Genomic DNA, 17,325 nt, shown 5'->3' on the forward strand with positions numbered 1-17,325 from the left:
TATGGTCAAAGCAACTTCAGTCATATTCCTGATAATTCATGCAACGTTCAGATATTTGGGCTTAGGTCTGAATGATGTAAGTTGGTGGACATCATGGTTAATGGAATTAAGTGAAGGTTGAATTTAATGATTTAGCAAAATTTAATAAAGGTTGTTTGCTATGTCCACATAGCTTTACCTATGAAATCTTTTGGCAGTGACATATGGGCTATTACACTCAAATGTAGAAATAAGTTGACTGTAAGTGACCATGAACACTGTGTTCTCTACTCAAACACCTAATGCTATAAAACTTTAGGCAAATAGAAATTTTCTACAAAAATTCAACAAAACTTGTAGGAACAAACCCGTTCTAGATCATACCAAAGATTCTTGAATCCCGATCTCTTATCTTCTATTGAAAATAGGAGTAAAGCACAATGTTTCCATTATTTTTTTAAAAAGTTAAGTATTTTCATTAGTTATCTATGTGTCTTATTGACTACCAGCTTAGCTATCTTTCTTTGACAATCTTCTGTGACCTGATTCACTTTGCCGTACTGTATTTGTAGTAGCTATGTGCAGCCATAAAAGCTGACAGACACTGTTAACAGCTCAGCATGAGAGTACTTTGCACCCATTTGTACCATTTCCTGGTACAGCTCAGAAAATTTTACTCGTGCAAAACACGCTTTGCAACTTTTCATCCAGAACAAGTTCATCAGCTCAGTTTTTCCATGTATATTTTAAGTAGTGTCCCAGTGCCAGCAGGCATGATGTAGCCAAATGCCCTTAGCATTAAATCTGGCTGATATTATTTCAAAGTATGGCTAATGCCATTGTGACAAATTTGTCAGAATTCACCCAGACAGCATATTATTTGGATATGGGGATATTTTAATCATAATTTGCTCAGCATCGAACCAGACATAAGTAAAAACTCTGTTTTAAAAAATCTTCCTTGTATTTACTAGATCTCTGTGACTTCTGCTGGTGCCATGCATTTATAGCATGAAGCAAAGAGTTGGACTGGTGGTGATACTATGAGAAAGCTACAGTATGATTTTACAGCCAGTTCTACCTGAGGGGTAGACTGTCTCATTCTCATCTGCCTGGATATACATTAAGGATCCTCTCGCATAGATTCTATTGTTGTAAAGAACTTTCCCTTTAAGAGAAAATATAAATACATATAATTGAATAATAATTAGATTGCTTTACAAAAGCATTTCTGTCAATTGTCAAATTGTTTGCAAATAACCTTCCATATTGTTCAACCACATTTCAGTAACCGAACACTTTGGATTCAGAAAGTCATTCCAAAATATTTTTTGTTCATGTGCAAGCAACTGAATCAGGAATTAATTTCCACAGCCAGAACAAATGTAGCATCAAGCTGAGCTCCTTTCTTCAGGGACTTTTCCTTGCAGCATTGAGTTGTGCACACTCAAGTATGGAGAATAAAGAGAAAAAGGAAAAGAATTTCTTTTTTTTTCCCCTCTTTCTTCAAATATTATATCACACTATTGATAGGCATACCAGAACACAGCCACACAGACGAGTATGGCATAAGCAGACTAAGGCTTCTGCAGCTCAGAATAGTGGTTATTCGAACTCAATGCTTTGTAAAGAAAAGGGTGTTCTCTGTCAAACATTATCCATCCTACACCTAGTACAGGACTGGTATAATAGGCCAATGATGAGAGTGGTGAGGAGGAAAATAGGGAGGGGGAGGTTCATTACAGTTCCTGCCATCTGGTGATACCTCATTGAAGGCTAAAGATAAGAAACAAGAGAGATTATTGTGAACTTTCTTTATCCTATAGAGTTAGGAGGATGTTTACTTCCACTTACCTGGTGGCTACATATCAGAAATTTCTCAATATCTGACTCGAAGCAAATAGACTTTTTTATGATGTTTTTGTCACCTCAGTTTGGAGGTATATGCCATCTCCATGGAGCTTGAGAAGCAAACGGATGTGAATAGTTTTGTCCAACAGGTGAGCTAAAGAAAGAAGATACCAAAGCAGGAAGATAGCATTCCTCCCTGTACATATATGCATTTACCAAGCAGCGGAGGAGAGAGCAAGGCCGTGAAAGTTGTGATGGAGAGTAGCAACTGATTAAAGTTAAAACAGTTTTAACAAAGGGAAGGAACAGGACTGAGAATGAGAAGAATGCAGGAGGAACTATCTTAGAGATTAAACAGCTCTCATCAGTCCTGATTCATATGGAGAGACAGTCAAATGTAGCCTCTGTATGTCAGAAATGCGCGAAGGAGCACAGAAGCAAGGACAGGAAAGGGGAAGGGGAAGCGAAGCGATACGACCTTTATTTTATCAGCTTTCTTTCATACAACTTCTGTGTAGCCTGACATGGGACATGGGAGGAAAAAGCTTGGACACCTACTATTGGAATTGCTGTTCCCAAGACAGTTTTTCCTGTTTGTCCACTGATAATCTACTGCAGAGGGGGTGCACATTCCAGCCAGCTGGTCTGGCAAGGCTCTACTAACAGCTCTAAGAGCTCCGCATGCTCTTAGGATGAAAAAAGATGAATTCAGGCTTCCCCAAACTATATAGCATCTCTTTTCTTGTGTCAGTCTTCTGTCAATGTGCTAACCACCCAGCATCTCCTGTCTTCTGTCAACATCCTAACCAGCCAAACATAGGCAGTTATGTCAAATAAAGGTAATCACTGGTTTGACCAAATCTCACTTTTCGTTTTTTTTTTTTTCCCCCAAGGCACTCAGGCAGTATTTGAGTGTCTGTCTTCCATGGTTTGAATCACAACAGTGTTTTAGATGACAGATAGACACCCATTTCCTAGCAGCAGCTATTTGAGCATTTGCAGATGATTAAAACCAAGAATCCAAGGAACTTTCAGCTGGGTAGTGAGGTGCCTAGTGAATTTAGATGTCTACAGGATTAGGCAAGCCTGGAAATAATGTGGCTTTTAGGAAATTCCAGCAAGTTTTTTCAGAATAGATCTCACTGAATATTTTTTATCATCTGGTACCTTAAATGAAGCAATTCTACCACCTGAAGAAGAAGCCTGATTCCCTTGCTCTTCCACCTCCCATGTTTCCTAGGTGGAAATTATCTCCAGCTATTGAGCTCAGCATCACCTATGCAAATGCCTAAATAAATTTTCTGTAGCTGCATTTAAAGACTGAAGTTCAGCAGTCTGGCCCTATAACAATTACTTAGAATGTGGCTGGGATAATTGTGTTCCTTTTCCAATAACCAGTGATTATTTCAATGTCACATTTTATACTATGATTCCGTCCCCCATTAACATTACCTAAGGACTAGGCAGCATTCACCTTATTTGACACATTTTAGTGCTGTTGCAATAGCTGATAACACACAAGAGGGGGAGGGAGGGGGAGAGGGGGAGAAAGACATGCCAGGGAATGAGCAGCAAGTGCTTGCACAAACCTTTCTTTCAGTTCAAATATGTAAAGTGAGATAAATGGTCAAACTGCAGACATACTGTACTCAGCAGGAGACAAAAGCTGCTCCCTGGATTGGCAGCTCCAGAAGCCATGAGCACCGGATCCTCTCGGCAATTACCAGCTCGGAAATGTCCTTCCATTGATTGTGACAGACGTAAACCAGCTGCGTTTCAATAGTGAGAGAACAGAGGGAGGAAGAGACAGACGGCAGGACGCAAACAGTACCAAACACTGGGACCAGCTGCAGCCTGCAGGTCACACTTCCATGTCAAGAAAAAATGTTATTTAATATTTGCCAAACACTGAAGTAATTCATCACAAGGTATAAGTGGATCTATAATGTCTGAAATCGCCCGTTGAAGATTAACTGAACATATCGCGTTTCCAATGGGATGACCTAAATGGGAAACAAAATAGTCTGAACCTTGCAGGCAAGGCACTTACTCATTCTCCGCAGTAGCACAGTTCCCATGCTGGTCAGACTCAGCCACACAGCTTAGAAAACCCTTGTGCCAGGATATTTGTATGCAGAAAGGACAGTGCTAAAACGGGACAGTGCCAGCCTGTCAGGATGCAGCCCAGTACGAGCATCTGATCAAATGTGTGCAGCTGCCTTCATCTAATCTAGAGCCTGTATAGGACAAAATTGCTGTGAATCACCAACTGAGAGCGGAAGAGGTTGATTATTGTTTAAACATAGAGATAAGCTGGCAATGAACTGTTCATTGCTGGGGGGTGCCTCTAAAAATATCTGCTTTCCTTCTGCAGACATTCTTCAAATGGACATCAGGCTTCCTGCCTGTAAAAGGTGGCACTTCCAAGAGAAATAGAGTCACAGCAAGCTGCCTTTACTGAAATACTGTACTTGATTTGCACCACTTCAAGTTATGACAACAGAACAAAGGAAAACCCTTAAAATACACAGAATTGAGGGAAGTCCCACAAGAATTTTATTGAGAGAAGAAATTACCCCACATATCCCTAAGTGGAGATGAAAAGAAGGCTGCAAATGGCTTCTAATTTTTGGTTTATTACTTTTTAGTACATCAGACTGAATCTATAACTGTTTCAAATGTATCTGAAAACAGAAGAAAGGCTCACTCAAGCTGAAGAGTCATCCACCAAACGTGATGACTGGCGTTTCTGACTTTCTGAACCCCAGGGGGACTCGTATACTCCTAAACATTGCCTCAGGTTGAGGACAATGCTAAAGTACCAAATATGGAGCAGTACGATTCTAGCAGAGATTGCAATACCACCTTTGGTATTGCCCCTTCGGAGCTGCAATTTCCTACTGCAGGCATGAAGAAGCAGTAAGCTAGCGAGTTATGTACATTCCTGTAGTTATTATGTTATAACTAACCCATAGAGTACTTCTATAATATAGTATTTCACAGGATTTCCTCAATAATTGCTTCAGGATCTATCCAAGACTGTTGTGCAAAAGTCATAAGTATGTCTCTAGAGAACTGAGTAATTATAAGAGGTTTTAAATAACACAATTAAGTGTTTAAAATAATAAAACATATCAAGGTCATACAGTGATGAGAAAGTACAATATGCAGCGTTCTCCCTCTTTCCACAACACTCTTCCTGGAACTGTGCAGTGCTCATTACTTGGGCTTTCCGGAGAAGTTTTCTGCACGTCATAAAGGGCAGAATTAAATTCCCTTCCCCCGCCCCCTTTTTTTTTTGGTGGGCACTCCTGAGGCATGTGCTCAGTGCTGCAGTTATACAACATTCGAGCTTGTGCATAACTTCCTTTGCACTTTGACAGTGTTGGTGTTGTTCTGCAGGCCTAGCTCCCATTCAAGGCCAGACTCCGATGAAATTTGGCTCCAGTCTTCTGTCCTCTAATTTTTCCCCTTCCACTTTTCTCTGCTGTCTTCCACTCCAGTTATCCTTCTACAAAATTTCCTTTCCCACTGCTTACCCCCATTTTTTCTCCTCCACTTCAATAATTCCCAGTTCTGCTTACCGTTTCTGCAGCATATCATCCATTTCATTAATATATTTTTTTTGTAAAAGTTATATTTTTGCTTTAACAGACATGATTTAAGTGCTGCTTTAAAAGATTTTGAGACACTGAAACGTCATCATTAAAGGAAGACATTTTTCACACATGAATACTTTACAAGTACAATGATATTTCACAGATCATCATTCATAAGACCCTAATTAACATGCAACATGCAATTACCAATAATACTATTTCACACAGTCAGGGTAGACCCCAACAACCCACTTTCACTCTCCTCCAGTAATTCTCCATGCCATAGTCAAAGGTATTTTTACTGGAAGCCCTGAAGATTCATGATCCTCTGATTCTTTATGAGAATGCTTTAAAAATGCAGAATTTATATATCACAGTAGCAATTCTTCCTTCAGACTGCAGTGGTGGGATTCATCTTTCCCTACTTCAGGCATCTAGAACTTAGATGGATAAGCCTGAATTCAGTAGAAAGAAAGAGGTAAAACAAAAGTCAATATTTAAGCAAAATATTTCAGCTGACCTAAACCATTTTCTTTAGGAAGGATCCCTCAGTAAATTTTTAAATGATCTGTTTCTACTGAAAATAAAGTTCAGTGTTGGTAATTTGAAAGTCCACTACAGTTTTGCCTCCACACAGATCTAGTCAGCACTGCTAGGAGAATGTTGCCAGACCCATTTCCTCAAAATGAGAAGGGAGAAGGACACACCTGTTCTGGTTTTCTCTTTCATTCTTTGTAATTATTTTCAATAGTTCTCTCATTTTTCCAAAAGCAGTACCAAGATTTGTCAATACACATCTATCAGAAACTGAAACCTGATGAGCAAGAATTGATGGCTATGCAGCCAGGAAAATTTCAGGTTCCCTTCTGATGAAATTCCATCTTTCAACACCTTTTTTAATAATTAATTTTGCATTGGAGTAGTGGAGGAGGTGGAGAGGAACATTCTCTGTTATATTGTCAATCAAAAAACTCACCAGCGATATGGTTATTTTTAATTCAATTTCATATAAAACTGAAAGAAGCAAGCCCTTTTTTTCCTGAGAAACAGCAACTATAGTACAGCATCTCTATCCGTCCCATCCATTATGCTTAGCAACACACTTTCAGGGTAATGTAGCTTGTCTGGCTCTATTTAAAAGAATCCAGTTTAGCCACAGTACAGACTACTTCTGCTCCAGAAGTCAGATATCTTACTTAATAAGTGAAGGGGTGAGCAACAAGCTTGATAAGAAACTTCCGAGTGATGTCATTGGGACAAGGACTTGACCCAGCATGATCACAGCAAGAGAAACCACTGGGGAGAGAGAAAACTCCCCGGGGAAGATGCGGGGATTGTTATAGCCAAACCTTTCAGCATGACAGGCAGGAACAGACCAGAGAAGGACTTTGCCCTGCCTGGAGGAGACGTGAACTTCTGATCATTAATAAAACGAGGATGACTGACAACTGATGAAATCAATTTCCTTTATCACAGCTGGTGGTCTCACAATTAGCAAAGCTTAGGGCAATTATGGGGCTTAAATCTCTTCCCTTCTAGGTTTTGTGGGTTTATTTAGGTATTACTTTACATTACTATATTACTCTAGCACTTTTCATGCTAAAATGAATTTTCAGGCTGCGTGCTGAGGTCTCAGTCCTGCAGTGCAATCTGTACAGTCAAACCACAGGAGTGCACTGAGCCTCTGGGATTTTTCTTACAGGTATGAGGACTCCACTGATGGGTTCAGCCCCAGGACTGGGGTGTCAGGACCACCTTAGGGGCAGAGCCACATCCACAGAGGATGACTAAAGGAGCCAGCTGCTGCCCAGGAAAGTGACTGCAAGCTGAAAGAAGGGATTAACCCCTGAATTTTTAAAGGTAAAAGGAGATTTTTAATTGACAAACAGAATGCATAGGGCATTGATTTTAATACCCCTGCCTTCTGATATTGCGGTAGAGCACCTCGTGAAACCAGTACATACTCAGAAAGGGGTAAGAAAATCTGTCTCTTTTGTCTCTTTTGGAAAGGTGAAGGGATAAACAGGTGATGTGCCATCCAAGGGAATTCACATACTTCAACACCGTGAAAGAATATATAACATTATTTGTCTTTTATGCACTGTGGTGATGTGCACCTGCAGTGTCCAGATCACCTCAGAGCCGTACACACAGGTCATGAAAGCTGATCCTGCCCCCCACCCCCACAAAGGCATTTTTAATGAAGATAAACAAGACAGACAAAAGGTGTGAAGAGAAACCACAAATACTAAGAGCTGAAATGTCCTTGTTTGCAGAGAAGCAGAAAGTCAGCAGCAGGGGAAAAGTTAATGACAAGTCTGTCCACACGCTTCCACCTAGATATACCCTTGCTCAGCCCTGCCAGGGGGTTTTACCGGGTCTCAAGCCACTACTGAAATTGGGAAGCCAGCTCTTTTCTTCAAAAACGGAACAATCATACTTCCTTTCTGTTAAAAGACAGGGTAGAATGAGTGTCCACTTTTATCCAATAACCTAATGTTTAGGGCTCACCTCTAGTTTGTGGGACCTGAAGGAGAGTAGGAAGAAACGGAAGGAAAACTCTGCTTTGCCTTGAAGATACTCCTTTCATGCCATTATCCAAATTCACAGAAAAGGAAACACAGGCCAGTAGTTTGGACTTGCTTGGAGGTGAGGAGAAGATGTGTGCTGTAGTCCATGCTTCAGGAGCATCCAGGACTTGAGGCTCTCCTCTGTCCTCAGTGTTCCCAGCTGGTTGCTCAGGTGCCTCCTTGCCGAGGGTGTGTTGGCAGGCTGGCTCAGTCAGAAGTGCCCAAAAGTTGGGCAATGCAGTGTCCCAGCACCCATGACCTGTCGTGAATCTACACCATAGTCTTTCTGGTCCCCACATGCAAAATGGAAATAAAAGACTTCCTTAGTCCCCAGGGTGCCGTCAATGTAAATACATGAAAGACGTAAGATGCTCAGATTCCATGTTAAGGGAGACATCTCTCTGTCCTGGAAGTATTATTTTAGCAAAAACGGCCTGTTATTAATTTTAAGACAAGCTCTTTTTGAAGTGCTGAAATGCATGTATGAACATATTTTAGGAGAAAATTCAGCATACATTATACTTCTTTTAAAAGGCCAGATCCTTTTCTGTGTTGAGTTTTTAAAACTTCCTCAAAACACAATAACCTCCCCTTCTCCCCCACCTTCCCTGGACTCTTATCCAAAGTCTCCGTTGTGTGCCTAATGAAAGTGCTGTTATGATTACCATAGCAACTACAATCCAACAGCTGCCTTGACATTTCATCTTCTGCTGCTTTTAAAATGCTTCCTTTTTGCCAAAGAAAACTTTTCTCAATTATTTAATTTTTTTTACTACACACTGTTCACTCCACTTACAAAATAAACATTTAAAAAAAAATCAACAGAAACTGCCTTGGTTCTAACCACATATTTTGCTAATTGCTTTTATGCTTCTCTCAAGTCATTTTAAATGTTTCTGAGGCTGTACACTAAAAAGCTTACACTTTATTTTGTAGATAAACTAATGATTATGCACTACTGTGTAGAGCCACCGCAGATTGCTAGAAGCCACATCCAGACCACAAATGCAAGGACAGCCACTCAGCCCTACCCAGCCCCCTGGGTAGGGGTAGTGGGGAGACACTAACCATTTTCTCAGCCTCCCAGTCGCTTAGACCTAACTGCCTGGCTTTGCTGTCTCACCATTTTGCTTCTCGCTCTTCCACTCATGCTTTCAACTCTCAGCTCTATCATACTCGCTTCCTATGGACCTTCTACTTCTGCAGCTTCTCCTGTCTTTTGAGTAGCTTGGGAAAGAAGATGATAGGAGAACATGACTAAACACTTCCTCTCCCTCTGGCCCTGACAGAGGAGAAGGTGCGCATGGTGAGGCATCTGGTTGGCAAAGAAGTCCTGGAGGCAGGACCTTGGAAATGCTGAAGAGAGCATAGCAGGCCTCACTCGGTGACACAGCCGAGCATCTAATGTTGCTCTGTTTCATGTACATACAGGAGTAAAAAAAAAAACATACTGGTTCTAATCATCTACAGATTAGCTCTGCTAGCTGATGATTTATTTTGCTAGTACTCATTTCACGAACAACAATCAATTTTTAATTAGCTAAACTGGTCACCCCTTTCTTTTTCAAAAGAGGCATAGCTTTCCCTCAAGCACTATGCAAGGCAGTCTGGGATGTGTAAGAAAGCACATTCGCTGTGTTTCTGCAGCCTTTAAAGTCAGCAACCAGTCTGTGTCTCTGCGACCTTTAAAATCATTGCCCCAAGATCCTTTCCCACCCTACCCTGAACTCAAGCCTGTTTCAGGTAGCATGGTGCCAGGAGAGTGTGGGCTGAAGGCATGCTGCAGCATGGAGATGGGTGCAGGACACTGAAAAGTGATTGATTCAAAGTCCCAACAGGTCGAATTGTCTGCAGCTTGGCCAACGAGGCAGAGGCAGGATGTATGTGTGTTGAAGGGATTTTGACAGTGGTAAAAATAAGAGTAAAACTCAAAGCCGTGTGGACTGAGAAGCATTAGGATTTAACATGAGTAAAACAGTGAGGGTGAAAGCATTGGTCTGAAAGCTTCAGACTGTTCTTTAACTATTTTTCTTCAATTATCAGATATAGTGACAAACTAAAATTAACAATCCTTATCTAGAATACACGTATGTTTAACGTAAGGAAAAAGGAAAACCTTCAGAAGCAGTCAGCTTCCTGTCTTGTGCTTTTGAAATCTAGCTGATGGCTCACAGAACAGATCTCAAATATGTATATATATAAAATCCACACAGCTAAAAGTCATCTTTTAAAAGACAAGTGTTTGCTCACACGAGGAACATTGCACTCAAGTGTTCAGTCTTTGTGATCCATATGGATTTCATCAGCTTGTTTGCCAGGAATTTAGGAAAAACAAACTTTATTCACGTTCCTTAGAGAAATGAATTCAGTTCGTGGTCTTTGCAATAAGAAATACAGCTTGGGAACAAAAAAACTCAGGACATTCCTAGAACTGGAAGGTCACAGAGCCAAAAATATAGATCCCGTTAATATATGAAATGAATGACTAGCAGTGGCATCTTCATCAGCATTTGAAGTATGAGATTTCAGCTTAGAAAATGATTTCCTGTCACATCCTATAAAGGGCATTGAAATGTGAAGTGCTTTCACAAGCTACCCTGGAAGCCGCGTACTCGCATTGCTCTGAGAACAGGATAACTCCAAACCTCAAGTTCCCATTTCTGCTCTTCATTTGGCTTGAGAAACCTGGGAAGCCTTTCTTCCTGAACAGTCCCTCAGTGGCAGCAGCAAGCTGGACATTAGGCACATACTTTGTATGTTAGGCACTGGATGAAAAAGAGGAACCACTCTTGGAGCACAGACCCGAGCCCCCATTTTCTCACCCCCCTGCCCTGCTCTCCTGGCTACCACACAAGCACCTTGTCCCTTCTCTCTTGACCTCCTTTGGGTATCAGGGCTTCTGCTGTCCTGGCTGTACATGGACAGGCTTGAGCAAAAGAGTGGACACTATCCCACCTCCCTCCTCCTTGCTCAGGTGCAGCCCACATGGACATTTCTAAAGATGTTGTGGAAATGACTGAATCTTCCCAGGACCTGGGTTTTTAATTTCCCAGGCTGGCACTATTCAGGAAAGGATGGCCAGCTTGTACTCTTTGGTAAATGTAAAATTGAAGAGCTCCACACTGTGATGATATAAGAAGAGGCAGGCTAACAAGTATTAGAAGAAAGAGTTCCTGAAAGAGGGGGAGGGAGCTGCCAAGACTAACACCCTGCAATAACAGCAAAGCCTGACCAGACTGTTTCAGAAGGTTTGAATTTCAACACAAGCCTCTGAAGAAGACAGCTCGTTTCATAGATGGAAGAATTGCCACAGGCAGCTGTGTTTTGAGCTGAAGGCGATGTTGTCATCAGGTGCCCCAAGCCTATTTACCAAACAGGGTCCCTCAACAAGGGTTAGGACTGATCTGTGGCCCTGAGGCCATGTGGCAATGAGGAGTTTGTGTCCACAGTGCTTAGAGTTGCCCCTCTACGGCAGATTTGTATTTGCTGATTGGGATGGCCCAACAAAAGCTGGGATGAGCTACCAACGAAGCAGTGTGGCTGGCCAGGGGTCCAGTGCATGGGTTCATGCCCTGTCTTTCCTTTCTTTCATGATATAAATTCACCCCAGGAGATGCAAGTGACTTGCTCTTCCAAATGCAGGCACCTACTGTTACCGCAACGTACTTTGGATGTCTAAATGCTATTCAGAAGCTCTTTTTATTTGAAACTGTGAGGGTTTTTACTCCTGGTAAAAAATTGTTTCTAGCTCACTACATTTTCTGTGTCTTGAAATATTTCTAGGAAAAAAAAATCAGAATTCATCACATTTGATGTTAGATGTTTAGATATTTAGATGGTGAGAGAAAAACACCTTCAAATGAGAACCATTTCAACTGCCTTAGACCCCCAACTTAGAAATAGAATGTATCCTATCTAGATATACCTAGAAATATCTGTACTCAGGGGATAACTGAGGCCTGATGCCTAATGTTTAACAGCTAAATGAAATGAAACCTACCCCAAATGATTCTGTACTATGCATTGGTACATCAGTTTGTGTATATAAGGAATTTAGTTGTATGTTCCTAGGTGTGATTTTTCCAAAGACGGTGAAAACCTATGGACCTCTACATAATTTGTCAGTGTTTCGTTTTCTGCATCAGAAAGAACAGAAGGTTTCTGGAAGATGTGTTAACATACATTGCTACTGCAAACAAACATATTTATCTCCAGTGTGAAGATGGCACTTACTTGAAAAGTACAGTGTAATGCATGAAAGGTATACTTTGATTCATTCTTGAAGCAAAAGTTCACAATTATGCAAATTCTCTTTTTTTACTGCCCAATTTTAAATAGCCAAGTCTAAAAGTAGTGCACTGTTAATTTTTATGGTTGTGACATTATAATAGGACAACTCATCAGTTTTTAAAAGAAATTGTATTAGTGTTCTTTGAGAGGTTTGTTATATTGAATTAATGTTCCATTAGAACCCTTTCGGTAAGTAAAATGGCATTACTTGCTCATATAGCATTCTTGGCAAGCCTCAGAAAAAACATTTTTACTACTTGTTTAATACTATGAGGTAGCTCTAGATAGTGATCTTATGTTTAGAACAGGACTAGCCACTTACTTCAAAATAGCAACCAAAACTGAAAAAAGGAAACAAAGCAAAAAAAGACAGTAACATGAGCTTCTTAAACCTGAAGGCATTTCTTTTGGTAAATATTTCTATGTACCCAGAGGTAAACAGGATAGTGAAAGTCAGCCTCTTTTCCACATGTTATTGTGAAAAATATCTTCTGAAATCACAGTTATTCTTCAAACAACGCTGAGAAAACTTTTCTTGTAGCTGATCTGGTTTAGAAAATTAACTTGATTTTTTATAAGGATGTGTACGGGGTCTTGGTGGCCTGGCGTTAGCACATTAAGCTGGGAAGGGAGGAGCTCTTACCTTCTGTCCTCTGCTAGAAAGGCCCCAGCAGTGTTTTCTCTGTCTCCTTCTGGTCTGAGCAGTGTGAAGGGACCGAATCACATGAGCAAATCCATGGTTACCCCTATTTAATATTCAGACAATGATGCTTGGCTTGCCTTCCTCATGGCAACCAGCACCCTCAAGCACATTCAACTCTTTGGCTGTCCAACTCTCAGCAAGTCTTCAGGTGATGTTTGGATACATGTTAAGCAAGTGAAAAATCCTGCATGTCATGGGTTAATTTTTATGCTGATGATGACTGTATCTGTTTACTTTTAAACAAATGCCTAATATACACTGCAACTGGCTGAGTGCACAGCCAAAAACAGACCACAGGAAATCTATTTGACAGCCAGGAAGGCAGAATTGTTAACATGGTTCTGCACTATAGTAAAAGAAAAAAAAAAAAAAGGTTGTGAGATCTCAGAGAGCGACAAAACACCGCAAATGGCTATTTTCTAAGAAGAGACATCTATTAATAGCACAGGCATAAATAACTCTTTCCATTTTGTCTAAAGGATTATTGTGGCTTTCACCCCAGTTTTTTCAACGGAAGTAAAGAAGACTTCATAATACCAAGCAAATAAACCAGCCTAATATAAAGTTCTCACTGGAGATAAGAAAGCACAGTAGGCTATTTATTGCTATATTTTTACATTTTGTTTCTGTTCTCCTTTCATCTGCATTAATATAGTCATTAAACTGACAGGTGAAGGTCACAATATGTATTATGATATTGAAAGCCAGTCATGTATACGGGAGTATCAGATTATTTGTTTAGAGTGAGTTACAGGTTAATGTAGTTCCCCAGGGTCTAGATCCACTCATACACATAAAATACTTGCTTTTTCAAAAACGAGAAAACAGAAATGATGTGTGTACTTCTATTTTTAAGGTGTGAACATCTGCAGCAAATATCAGGTTTGATTCTCGCTGCAGTTATAATGGTGTAACAAGAGTTGCTTCACAGAATATAGTGAAATTTCAGAAGTAAATGAAGAAAGAATAAGGCTCATTGTGCTTTTAATTGTGTTTCCTGTAGGCAGGAGGGGAGAAAATTGATTTTAGTCTCAGCCTTTTTTTTCTCATACATGTCGCTGATGCATTTTCATCCCTCAGAGAATTGGCGAATGTGAGAATACAGGCTCTAATACAAAACACTTGGCCTGTTTTCAGTTCCTAACACATACTCCAGAGTTCATGTTATGGTTATCAGAAAGAATCTATGAAAAATGAAGCTGCACACAACTGCAGAGCATCAGCGTGGCTTAACCTTGTCAAGTGGGGATGAAACAGGAAGTGCTTTGTGACACTGACTGGCAGAAACACAAACTGATGAAGAAAACACGCTGCAGGAAAGAGGATCTTAGACAGTGAGTTAGAGCGCAGGACGTTAACTAGAACTGTATTCTACCAGGGCCGAGATCAGAGGAGCCTGACATACTTGTTTAACATTTCATCAAAAGGATTAGTTCCAGCAGCTTTTTTTAACCTTTCCTACAACACAATTTACCCAAAGGTGATCGAGGGCAGCCGGGGTTGCCCTGTGAGATAACATTTTTAATTGTACAAATGCCATTCTTGATGTCATAATCCCGAGGTTAATGCAGCTGCAGGTCCTGAACAGATGTGCCCTGGGCTGCCAGTAATGCAGAGAGGTGGCCACGCAGACCTAAAGCACTTAAAATGGCCATGTTTCAGTGAGGACATAACCAAATGTCGTGGGTATTTTCTGATGTTTCACCCAAGCATTTTTGCACTCTATTGAACATTCTTAGCCCATAAAGAAAACAAGCAAAAAAGTCATTCCTACACTGTATTACTAAGGATCAACAGCTAAATATAGTCACTGCATAGTGAGAGAGCTCAGGGAAAGGGCAAGAGAGAATGAAGGACAGAAAAGTGAAAAGGAAAGAATCCCCCCAGAAAATCTGAGTACCACCAAATCTTACATTTTGTTGTACTTTGGCAGTACAGATTTATAAGACATATTTTTAAAAAAGAGAACCTTGACATGTTCTGTTAAAGTTTCAATACACCTGCTAGATTTTAGAAGAAGTCATATTTTCCACATGCAAAGAATTTGTCTATTTGTTTGCAGTCGACGTACTCTCTTTTCACTTAGAAAAACATTTCTTAGAAAAGATGTTCACACCACACAGTTCAAAGGGTAAAGTTATCTTCACCTTTAAACAGAACGAATGGTTTGCTCAACGTGCTAAGCCATCACCTATACCTTCAGTTCCCACACACGGAAACATGCTTCATTGATGCAACTCAAACACTTGAGGGTTGTTGTTCAGTTAAGCAAATAAACTGAATCTGGGCTGGTTTTATTCAGGGCCAATGGCGGTATTTCTGTACCACGCTTCCAAAATTTGCAGTGTGGCACCATGTAGGTCAGAGATGTTCACAGGGGAATGAGGGTGTGGCAGTGGGCAAAATGCAGCAGTCTGGGTGCTGAGAAGGGAAGAGAGTAGCGTGGAGAAAGGACAGCTCCAGGTGTGGGGTGAGAAGGGGAGAGGCAAGGAGGTGGATCAAGTTGGGCAACTCTCATAGGGCTTCAGAAAAGCTGGGAAACATCAATAATTGGCCATAGTCCTGTTTCCTATTTATAGCAGGTTTCCTGAACTGCTATTGATTGCTACATCTGCAGCAATTTGTAAGGAAAAATGGGTATTTGTGCAAGCTGTGTATTAAAAGGATGGTTACTTTTGCTAAATACTATAAGGAGGGAATAAGAACTAAGGAGAGGAATAAGAAGAGGAAGGATCTTAAACAGAAATGAGTACTGAGCATGGCGGAGCCGTTATTCACCAAGAAAACTGGCAGAATTCAGAGGGGAAGGGGTTATTTAAAATAGGAATTGGGGAAAAGCTAACAGGTGCTGGAGAGCACTCAGGTCAGATAAAGACATCTGCTAGAGATATCAAGAGCACAAAGGTGACTCTGTGTCTGGTAGCAAAGGAGAGGATAAAAATGACAACTGAACAGGAAATGGGAAAGACTGGGACTGGAGAGGTCCATCCCAGCAAAGAAACAGGGTGTCAGATGGTGGAGTAAAATACACACAGACACACAAAAAACTGTGAATACAGATGCTTGCAAGAAGCCTTGAAAGGAAAATAAAGAAACAGGTGCACTAGAATGGCTGGCACAGATAGAGGGTGAAAACATAAAAGCATTTCTGAAACACGATGGAGTGGTAAATATTAAGGCAGCAGTATCCTGCTCTTAAGCTTTATAAGCCAATATGAGATGTCCTTTTAAAAGACACTCTAGCTCCTATAGAAGCTACAGACTTGATTTAAAAGTAGTTTGGTGACGCATGGTCTGCATGGCATAGGAGATCTGATCAGCAGTTCCTAATGATCCTCTGACTAAAATATAGAAATGAACGGGTATAAAATATAACAGATGGACAGATCAACTTGCACAGATGAAGCAATTTGTATAAACAGTTCTGTGAGATTTTAAGTCATTGAAAGATGGTCTTTTCCTTTACCAAATGTGTGTCTACATTCAGTCAGCTTATGGTAAAACATATCATAACATGCACTCGTTCATTTGAAGAAGTTACTGAAAAAAGAGTCAAAAAAATAAACTGTCAGAGCCTTTTTACTTTTGTTTAATACAGAACACACAGAAGCTTTTCAATTAATTGTATGTTTGATCATCAATATCCTGTCTTTTGCAAGTAAATACTCCCACACAAGAAATGCAAATAAGGTACTTTTGAGTATAGGAGCTTTCAACTACTTTCAGTTTATTTATCTAGGGTATTCCACATGCTGGTGTTCATTTTTCTCATAACAGAGCTTAAAAACAATCATCAGCTTCATGAGCTTTAATAAAAGGCAATAAACACAGCTAACAATGTAAATTGAAAGTAAACACATAGTAGCAGTAGCATCATATAACATGGCAAGATTTATGATAAAACTCTCTCAGGAAAAACACTTGATTAGCTTTCTGTTCCAAAAACATCTATACTTAGGACACATGTGAATTCACACTCCATCACCAAATTCAATGTTTTTATGAAAGACAAGCACTACTTTGCTCCTGGCTTCTCTACAAAGAAATATTTGTAAGCTAAGGGTGATTCCATTCCCACTAATTCAGTGGCAGAAAGAACAAAGTCCCCACACCAAAAGCTACAGAAGTATGTTAGACAGTTCAGCCCAAAGGCAGGGGTATCTCCTTTCTGCAGATGATTTTTTTTTTCTTTTTCTATTGCCTAATAGGCAAAGGAACTATGTTCCTAACCTAGATACCTCTTGTGATTTCAGTTGCACTTAGCATAATGCCTCTGAGATTCTGGGTCCTGTGGGCTAAAAACTAAGTCTACAAAAGATGTGGGGTCTATCCC

The 17,325-nt window shown here is 40.4% G+C and overlaps 1 long non-coding RNA gene across 2 annotated transcripts; it reads right to left on the minus strand.

Moving 5' to 3' along the window:
* Positions 1-4,383: 4,383 nt before the first annotated feature.
* LOC112995697 (uncharacterized) lies at positions 4,384-13,082 on the minus strand. Of its 2 annotated transcripts, XR_003262228.2 has the most exons (3): positions 12,933-13,082; positions 7,941-8,285; positions 4,384-5,884 (listed from the first exon to the last, which is right to left on the minus strand). It is a non-coding gene; the product is annotated as an uncharacterized LOC112995697 (long non-coding RNA). The 2 variants fall into 2 exon arrangements; XR_003262227.2 differs by lacking the exon at positions 4,384-5,884 and having other exon boundaries at positions 6,068-8,285.
* Between the last annotated feature and the right edge of the window lie 4,243 nt (positions 13,083-17,325).

The sequence above is a fragment of the Dromaius novaehollandiae genome, chromosome 1, assembly GCF_036370855.1.
Source record: "Dromaius novaehollandiae isolate bDroNov1 chromosome 1, bDroNov1.hap1, whole genome shotgun sequence".
NCBI lineage: Eukaryota > Metazoa > Chordata > Aves > Casuariiformes > Dromaiidae > Dromaius > Dromaius novaehollandiae.